Source organism: Panthera leo, chromosome B2 (genome assembly GCF_018350215.1).
Source record: "Panthera leo isolate Ple1 chromosome B2, P.leo_Ple1_pat1.1, whole genome shotgun sequence".
NCBI classification, from domain to species: domain Eukaryota; kingdom Metazoa; phylum Chordata; class Mammalia; order Carnivora; family Felidae; genus Panthera; species Panthera leo.
This window is the reverse complement of record NC_056683.1, coordinates 124478620-124489015: the sequence shown is the minus strand read 5'-3', so window position 1 is coordinate 124489015 and position 10396 is coordinate 124478620. Positions and strand designations below refer to the sequence as shown.

Here is a 10396-nt window from a genome sequence, read left to right as displayed (position 1 = left end):
CCCCCCCCCCCGTTTTTTTAAGTAGGCTTCATGCCTAATGTGGGCCCCAATGCCAGCCTTGAACTCATGACCCTGAGATCAAGACCTGAGCTAAAATCAAGAGTTGGACATTGAACCAACTGAGCCACCCAGGTGCCCCTCCTGCCCCCTACCGACCCTGCAATAACTTTTACATGGTCGGTCAGGGAGTGTGAAAATTCTACCAAATGGTAAGTATGTTCATTCAAATTTCACATTAGGGAAGCTATTTTATATCTTCAAGATATTTTTAGCCTCATAGTAACATGGACTTCTGCCTTCATCACTTGACATCCATAAGTCCTTACTCTACCCACTGGTCCATGATGGCATTTTGGCTTTGATTGTTCCAGTGACAGTTCAGAGCCTATTATGTAACAGTTTTCAAAAAGTCTGGGAAGATTCCTTTCTCTAGTGTTCATTTTCTATAGTAAATGGCTACACGATTGGGGGATGTTTATTATGCATACTTGAGGAGGTATTATAAACTCCTTCCTCAAAGAGACCCATACTCCCCTTTAATCATAGGCTCTGGTCTATGAGCTGGTTTAAAACTGAATGAGAGACCACAATATTTTTCCATTTTGTAGCTGACATCAATCTTAGCAGCTGTTTGTTGTTGTTGTTGTTGTTGTTGTATTTGTTGTTGCTGTTTTATAAGGCAAATAAGTAATACCTTGACTGGATATCTGTCTTGATTCTAGGAACATCGTAATCTATTAACCATTTGCATGGATTTCTGTGGGTAGAGGTACTCTGATTGTCACTCCAGCCTACTATTATGGTAGTTATGTCCATACTGGCTCTGTTTTCTGTCATTCTAGAATTCTAGAATGTCACTCTGTCATTCTAGAATTCTATCACCTCTTTTGAAGGCTGGTTTCAAGGCAGACTTCTCTTCAACATATAGAGGAGATGTGTCATTGAGTTTCTCAAATAACCCAATGCAAACTTCTTGGTGCATTTCTTATTCCCTTATTGAAGTCCGTGTTCTCTAGGGCTTTCTGGGGAATATAGTCAGATAGAGGGTTCTCTGATCAAATGTAGTAAGTGTAATTAATCTATTTCAACATTTTTACCTCTCCGAGCCTTGAGACCCCTTCCTTACCATTCTGCCATCTCAACCTCCTATACAGTAAGAAATCTGCATGGCCAACCTTCAGGAGCCCATCTGAGCAGCATTTCAAGATGACTTAAGACTTCCTTTCCAGGAGGCATAACCCCACGTCACAGGAGAGTGCTTTAATGTCAACAAGTTCCCCACTATGCAGATTTATTTTCTTTCCCCTTACCACCACCCTGATTGAACATTCTCAAAATACACTCCCACACATGTTCTTCCAGTTCTTGCCAGTACTTATTATTCTGGTCCTGTAATTGTTTTGATTGTATAAGCTATTTCCTCCTAGAGTAGGAAATGTATTTTCCCAGTAGACACTTGTTATTCCTGAGGCAATGAAGGATGTGGTGGCAGATCTTACACAGAAAAAAAAAAAAAAAAAAAAAAAGCATTGTCTTGCAAGACGCCTGACTCAGGTAAGGTTTTTGCAAAGCTTCCAGCCATTGTGAAATTTTTCTCTCTAGCAAGGGGGAAGGGGTTGCTTCTCCTGGCAAAAGATTGATGGGAATCTGGGGATTTAAGATATTTCAACTTATCCACCCAAATGTCACTGTCTCAGATGTCAGGATACAACTTTTCCTACCACAGCCTTGACTTTGGCATAGAGGACTTTTTGAGACCATGCATTCACTCTCCTTTGCGGTTTTGCTACCATTACAATGAAATCTTGAGTCTGATATATTTTTTTTTTTTTTTGGCATATGTTGCCCTACAGACACGGGAAATGAGGGATATTTCATTTTTCATTTTCATTTTTACCCTTTTTTCTTTTTATTTACTTTTTATCAAGCTATAATTTATACAGCAAACTGTACTCATATTAAACATAGTGCTTGATGTATGTTTACATTTATGTATACCCTTGCGAGTATTACCCAGTCAAGATACTCTAGATTTCCAGCACTCCAGAAGCCTCCTTCATGACCCTCTCCCAATCAACAATTTCCCCTCAAAGATATCAATGTTTGACCTCATTTATCATAAATGCATTTTTCCTATGCTTTAACTTCACATGAAAGAATCTGTGGTTTGTACTTTTGCTCATCATTGCATCTGTGAGATGCACTCATGTGTTGTATGAAGCATTAGTTCATGTTCATTGCTGTTGAGCATTCCACAGTGTACCACAATTCATTTATCCACTCTCCTGCTGATGGACATTTGGGTGACTTCCAGTTTGTGCTATCACGGTAAAACTGCTATGCACATTCTTATATATGGCTTTTGGTGCATGTAGACCCTCCTTTCTTTTGGGAGTAGAATTTTTCCAGTTCCAGTTCTACTGGAGTAGAATTCTCCAGTTATTGGCCGTACGTACATAAAACTCTAACACTGTCAATCAGTTTTCCGAAGTGGTTGTACTGATTTAAATGCCCCTACCAGCAACGTATAAGATTCTAGGTGCTCCATATCCTCACCGCTTACTCACTTCTCATTAACAGTCCTTTTCATTTAAGTCATTCTTGTGGGAGTGTGGTACTATCAACTTGAAGTTATAATGTGTGTTTTCCTTGATGAGCAATGACATTAATCATCTTGTCATATGCATGTTGCCATTTGTTTATCCTCTTTGTGAGTTTTGGGGGCAGTTTTTAAATATCTGACCATATGGGGCACCTAGGTGGCCCAGTCTGTTAAGCGTCCGGCTTAGGTCATGATCTCGCGGTCCGTGAGTTCGAGCCCCGTGTCGGGCTCTGTGCTGACAGCTCAGAGCCTGGAGCCTGTTTCAGATTCTGTGTCTCCCTCTCTCTGACCCTCCCCCGTTCATGCTCTGTCTCTCTCTGTCTCAAAAATAAATAAATGTTAAAAAAAATTAAAAAAAAAATATCTGGCCATATAAGCTACTTTTCTTCTTATTGATTTGTAAGAATATATATTTTGGATCTAAGTACTTTGTTGAATACATGCTCCAAGTCCTTGGTTTGTCTTTTAACCCTCTTTAAAAAAAAAAAAAAAAATCTCTACACCCAATATGGGGCCTGAACTCGTGATCCTGAGATCAAAAGTTGCATGTTTCTTCTGACTGAGCCAGCCAGACACCTTGCCTTCTAACTCTCTTAATGGTGTCTTTCAGCGAACAGAATTTCTTAACTTTAATGCAGTCCATTTATCAATCTTTTCTTATAGTTAGTGCTCTTTATGTTCTGTTTAACCCTAAGGTCATGAATATGCTCTCCTGTGTTGTCTTCCTAGAAGCTTTATCATTTTACATTTAAGTCCATGATACCTGTCTAGAATTAATTTTAGGGTATAGTATGAAATAGAGCTCAACGTTCACTTTTTCCATATAGAGATCCAGGGGATCCAGTACCAGTTGTCAAAAGGACACTGCCATGGAGGACTTTGTATTTTTATGGTAGGCTTCGAGTTGGTAGTTGGATGACATGAGTATGTTTTCTTTTATCAAGACTTGAAAAACAGCGAACAAATGCCAAACCATTCTATAATTCTTATAATCACCATTGCCGTCTACACGACTGCCAAATTACCACATAACCCTTGCTTTGCCTTCCACTTTCATCATAGTCCAATCCAACATAGATGATTGCAATTCGTGAAACCATTGTCATCAGAGATTATAGGCATCTTACACACTACCAACAATGGGTTTCTTTTTGCTGCATGACCAGTGGGTGATCCAGGTTTAGAATCCTGTCCCGAGGGTTTTCTTTCTGTGGCCACTTCTGATATCAACTTGCTTATTCTGGGTTTCCCCAAAAGCAGAACCTGGTCTCGGGTTACATGGTGGTAGTGTCTTTGGGATGTGATTCCAGGAAGTAGAAATGAGAAACCAAGGAAAGTGAACTAGGGAAGGAGGGAAATGTAACACTAGACTGCATCATTAAGAGATTAGTGCTGGGCCACCTGGGTGGCTCCATCAGTTAAGCATCTGACTTCAGCTCAGGTCATGATCCCATGGTTTGTGAGTTCGAGCCCCGCGTCGGGCTCCATGCTGACAGCTCGGAGGCCGGAGCCTGCTTCGGATTCTGTGTCTCCCTCTCTCTCTGCCCCTCCTTCACTCATGTTCTGTCTCTCAAAAATAAATAAATGTTAAAAAAAATTTTTTTTAATAATAATAAAAACAGATTAGTGCTCATTCCTACTGAGACCTTCGGCAGACCTGTGTGGAAGGAACAGATGAGAAGCACTCCCCCCACTGCTGCGTGTGCACCTCTGCGTGCAGTGTGTCGGTGCCGTGGGCTCCCACGGTCCTACACCACCACGCCAGAGACGCCGCGGGTGGGAAACAAGACTGCGCGGCCCGCTCTTCAGGCGAGGTGCCGAGAGAGAAAAAGAGCCAAGGCTCATGTGGAATCATTTGCGTCCCACTCAGATGTAAGAAAGGGAGAGGTACACAAAAGATTCCTGCTAGGGTTTTTTTTTTTTTTTTTTTCAACTGGAGTATAGGTGACACACACTCTTGTTAATTTCAGGTGCACAATGGTGATTCAACAAGTCTGTATGTTGTGTGGTGCCCACCACAAGTGCAGCTACCTTCTGTCACCATACAGCACAATGGCTGTACCTTACTTTTAAAAGCCTTTAATTTTTTTACAATTTTTTATTAAAAAATATTTTTAATGTTGATTTATCTTTGAGAGAGAGACAGAGAGACAGAGCGCAAATGGGGAAGGGGTGGAGAGAGAGGGAGACACAGAATCCGAAGCAGGCTCCGGGCTCCGAGCTGTCAGCACGGAGCCCGAGGCGGGGCTCAAACCCACGAACCGCAAGATCATGACCTGAGCCCAAATCAAGAGCCAGATGCTTAACCAACTGAGCCACCCAGGCACCCCAGGTTTTTTTGTTTGTTTGTTTCTTTGTTTGTTTTTAAGTAATCTCTACACCCAACAGGGGTCTTGAACTCACAACCCCGAGATCAAAAGTCACATGCTCCACAACTGAGTCAGCCAGGTGCCCCCCTACGCTGCGCCTTTCATCCTTGTGACTGATTCATTCCTCAGCTGGAAGCTTGTACCTCCCACCCAATGCATATGTTGATATAGCTCAGCGGACCCAAAGGTAACAATGTAGCCAGGTATCAGAAAGTGTCTGAAGCTCACTGTTAGAAATCCCCTCTCCATATCTGCTTTTCTCTGTGTTCTGCTTCATTTCCAGGTCCTGACGGTACAGCTTTTTTTTTTTTTTTTTTTTTTTTTTTTTTTTTTTTTTAACTTCAGGGTGGGTAGAAAATGACCATCCGTGTCTTTTATGTTTGCATGTTCCCTATTCAATATAGCAATCAGACTGAACCAGAAGCTCTTTGTCCCAAGTCCAAATTCCTTGAAAGTACATTTTATTGGTTCAACTTGGGCCAGGTATCTGCTGCTGCTGTGATACATTTGAGCCAGTGGAGCCGGGTCATGTGGTTCTGATGTAGATACAACGAGAATGCAGCTCTGTGGATTTGGTATAGGGCAGGGTTGTTGTCCTACGGACAACACTTGGAGTCTGTTCTGGAGGGACCACCTTCTGCGGTGTTCACTATAGCAGTCAAATCTCTCAAAATCTTGTGATTGCTGTCTTCGGTGTAATGCTGAGAAAGTCTTTCTCCACCTCATGATTATATAAATATATCATTTTATATTTTCTTCCCCTATATTTATATGATTTCTTTTTTTAGTCAAATATTTCATCTACCTGGAACCTATTTAGGTACAAGTTATGAGATAAGAACCTAACTTTAAAAAAATGCTTAGTTATTTAGGGGGGCCTGGGTGGCTCAGTCAGTTAAGCACCTGACTCTTGATTTCAGCTCAGGTCAGATCTCATGAGTTGTGAGTTCAATCCCCACGTTGGGCTCTGCACTGACAGCCTACTTGGGATCCTCTCTCTCCCTCTCTCTCTGCCCCTACCCCCCTCCATCTCTCTCTCTCTCAAAATAAATGAAATTTTTAAAAATGCTTAGTTATTTCATCAATTATTCAGTAAAATAAATGAAATTTTAAAAAATGCTTAGTTATTTCATCACCAATTATTCAGTAATCTATCCTCTTCTCACTGATTTAAAATACCATTTTTTTCATATACCAAATTCTGTACACAACATGTGTGCATGTGTCTATAGGTGTAGTACTGTTTTTGGAGTTTTCCATTGGTTAGCTTATTGCTATTTCATATATATATATGTATGTATATATGTATATTTTTGTATACTATGTATATTATGTATATGTATATATGTATGTATATGTATATATGTATATATTTGTATATGTATATTATGTATATTATGTATATATTTATAATATAACATATTATAGAATGCTTCAAAACTAATATGTATGCTATGAAACACGTACTCTCATTTGTCTTAAGTTCCTTTAGAAAAGCAACTGAATCTATCTATATATTTTTTAAGTTTATTTATTTATTTTGAAAGAGAGAGAGAGTGAGCATGAGCAGGGGAGGAGCAGAGAGAGAGAGAGAGAGAGAGAGAGAGAGAGTCTCAAGCAGTCTCTGAGCTAACAGTGCAGAGCCTGCCGTGAGGCTCAAACCCACAAACCATGAGATTATGATGTGAGTGGGAATCCAAAGATGGATGCTTAACCAACTGAGCCACCCAGGTGTCCCTCTATTAATATCTTTATAATGCCTAGCACAGGTTCCTTGTATGCTAGATAATGATGATAATTGCAGTTTATATGTAAAAATATGTATGCATGATTAAAAATACATATTAATTTATAGTTTTCTTTTTTTTAATTTTTAAAAAAAAATTTGTCCTCCAGTTGGGCCTCCAGTTTGTCATCCAGTTGGTAGCAATTTGTTGTGGAAACTATTGGAAGCTAATACTCCTGTTCATTTCTGAGAGCTTTTATTTTTTTAAGATTTTTTTGAAGTTGATTTATATATATTGAGAGAGAAAGAGAGAGAGAGAGAGCACAGGGAGGGGCAAAGAGAGGGAAAGAGAGAGAATCCTGAGCAGGCTCCTTGCAGACAGTGTGGGGTTCGATCTCGAGAGCCATGAGCTCGTGACCTGAACTGGAATCAAGAGTGGGACGCTTAACTGCCTGAGCCACCCAGGTGTCCCCTTCCAAGGGCTTTTACTATTGATGAGCCGTTGATTGAGCTATGGATTGGGCACCCCACGGTGATGTGCTTGGAGCCAGATCATGGGCAGGGCTGTGGACAGGGTGGTTTGCTTTGAAGAGACTGGACTTGGGAGACATGTAACTGATGTGTCCTAAACAATTGAATGCTTGGCTGTCAAGCATCCGTCCTCTCCCCCCTTATGGACAGAAGTGTCTCACCTCATGTCCTCCAACTCTCCCACATAGCACTGCCTGTGTCCAATGGGATGAACATCTGGAGGTGATGTCACAGGAGCATTTCAAAATTTCCTTGTCATTATTAGAATCCTCATTTTCTGGGCAATGTCCATTTCTCTTTTATTTAACTGAAATCCTGCTTAGTGTTACATCTTTGATATTTAGTATCCTATAGCTGAAACTGAAGTTCTCGAATGTGAATGTGTGATCTACATTCAAAGTACATACGCTGCTGAAGACCATGATTCTTGAGCTAAATAATTTTAACAATAATGCTACCTTCTAATGTGTTAAAACAATAGATATAAACCTATAGAGCAGGGGTTGGCAAAGTTTTTCTTGAAGGATCAAACAGTACATTTTTTAGACTTTGTGGGCTGTATCATCTCTGTTGTGACTATTATGGCATGAAAGCAGTCAGAGACACTATATAACTTAATGAGTGTGGCTGAGTTCCAATAAAATTTTATTTGGGAAACACTGAAATTTGAATTTCCTATAATTTTCACATGTCATGAACTATTATTTTTTTTAACCCTCCCCCCCCTCCCCCCCCCCCCCCCCCACACACACACACACTCAGGGTGCCTGTGTGGCTCGGTTGGTTGAGCGTCTGACTCTTGATTTCAGCTCAGGTCATGCAGGGTGCCTGTGTGGCTCGGTTGGTTGAGCGTCTGACTCTTGATTTCAGCTCAGGTCATGATCTCACACTTCATGAGATCCAGCCCCGCATTAGGCTCTGGACTGACAGCACAGAGCCTGCTTGGGATTCTCTCTCTCTCTGCCTCTCCCCGACTTTCTCTCATACACACACACTCTCTCTCTCAAACTAAATAAACACTAAAAAAAAATAATAAAATAAAATTCCTCCCCCAAACTATTTAAAAATGAGAAAACCATTCTTTGCTAGTGGCTGTATAAACATAAGCAGTAGGACGTATGCTGACTTCTGTTATAGAAGATGCTTGATCTTCCTTATCCACCCAAAGTCACTACTTATTGTCTTTTTTTCCCTTTTTTTAATTAAAAAATTTTGTTTATTGATATTTATTTTTGAGAGACAGAGAGAGACAGAGCCTAAGCAGGGGAGGGGCAGAGAGAGAGGGAGACACAGAATCCGAAGCAGGTTCCAGACTCTGAGCTGTCAGCATAGAGCCCGACATGGGGCTTGAACCCATGAACCGTGAGATGGTGACCTGAGCTGAAGTCGGACACTTAACCGACTGAGCCACCCAGGCGCCCCGACCACTTCCTTTCTTTTTTTTAAAATTTTTTGTTTTAACGTTTATTTATTTTTGAGACAGAGAGAGACAGAGCATGAACGGGGGAGGGTCAGAGAGAGAGGGAGACACAGAATCTGAAACAGGCTCCAGGCTCTGAGCCGTCGGCACAGAGCCCGATGCGGGGCTCGAACTCACAGACCGCGAGATCATGACCTGAGCTGAAGTCGGCCGCTTAACCGACTGAGCCACCCAGGTGCCCCCACCACTTATTTTCTTAATAGGACTCATTTTGGGAAAACTTTCCCCACCGTCTCCTCCCACTGAAAATTGTCTGTGTGCTTTAGGTTGTGCCGTAGGAGCCTGTGGCCTTGAGTCTAGTGATTGCTTCCATCGAGGTGAATACTGCAGTTGTATGGTCCTACTTTCTCTCTTCCCACAGGACCTCGTAGCAAGAAGGAAGACACGAGCCTGGAGATGCCAGAGGCTGCCGCATGAATCTTAAGAATGAAGCTGACACAGCAGAAGGCTGAGCCAAGAAACTAAGAGAAATTGAATTTTTATTACATTTTTGGAGCTCCTGGATGAAGCCACTCATGACACTAAACAGCCCCAAGGCTTTTCCACTACGTGAATAAATAAATCTTCTTTCCTATTTAAGCGAGTTTGAGTTTAGGTTCTCTGTCACAACAACACACAAACTGAAGCAAACCTCTTGCCTCTAACGTTTGTTGTAACTGCAAAACACAAACAAAGATGAGGCACCAACATAACCACCAAACCAGAAAAGTTTAAATCAACAATGTTATTTTTTTGTTTTCTGAAACTAAATTTCTTCTCCCCAAATGCCAAAGAACGTGGCGTTGATGAATACCTTGTGGGTTGTTTTGAGTTCTGCACAACTTTGTGTCCTACGCGTGAGGCGTGTGCTATGTAGTGAATCATTTCTTCATTGCTTTTCTTTTTTTGAACTATTGTGAAACCTTCATTCACAGAGTTTGCCGTGACAGCGTTCAGCCTTCTCTTGGTACAAATGTAGAATTTATATAGCAAGTCCGTTTCTGTACTTTTCCTTCATTGCTAAAATGAAGAACGTTATTGTGCTTGCCTTTCAAATATATTGATATCAAAGTCTCATTCTATGAAATTACTCTATGAGATGTGTTTGATCAATGAAAATACGTTTCAACTACGCATTGAAAAGAGAGGCTTTGTGTTTCAACAGGAGACCAATTCAACTGTGGTGACTGTGTCATTTTGTCACTGGGACACGCCAACTCTCAGCAGCTAGGCAAGCCTACCATGTCTAGACCTGCTTCATTCATTTTTGGCCCAGTTTCTGCACCTTCCGCTGACTCCCACCTATGTCCCATAATTCACTAGTGTTGTCTATTACTTCTGTTAGGGCTTTTAAACTAATGGCACAGTTTGACAGAGTCTCACTGCCTCCAATTGCATATAAAGTCCGCATACTAGTTTTCAGTTGGATTACTAGAATCTGTCCATGTGCTGCCTATTTTAACTAGCAGTGGTGAGGGAGTCGCCTGTTGCTCCAAAACTCTAGCAAAGATCTCAAGACCACTCTGGCTCGTACCAGGAAGCAGTTCTGGTCTTGCCTGTAAGTCTGCAGGGTTGCACCGCATTAGGCTGCTGCAGGACAGCTTGGCTCTTGGCTTTGGGTCAAGGATAGCACTGCCTGTCTGTCTCACTTTGGGGCCCAGACTGAAGAGACAACAGTTAACTGGCATCGGCTGTCTTCATGGCAGTTG

General features: G+C 41.4%; 1 long non-coding RNA gene across 1 annotated transcript; it reads left to right on the top strand.

Moving 5' to 3' along the window:
• The first annotated feature begins 900 nt into the window (after positions 1-900).
• Positions 901-9287, top strand: LOC122220431. Its single transcript, XR_006202845.1, has 2 exons — positions 901-1554; positions 9070-9287. It is a non-coding gene; the product is annotated as an uncharacterized LOC122220431 (long non-coding RNA).
• Positions 9288-10396: the final 1109 nt, after the last annotated feature.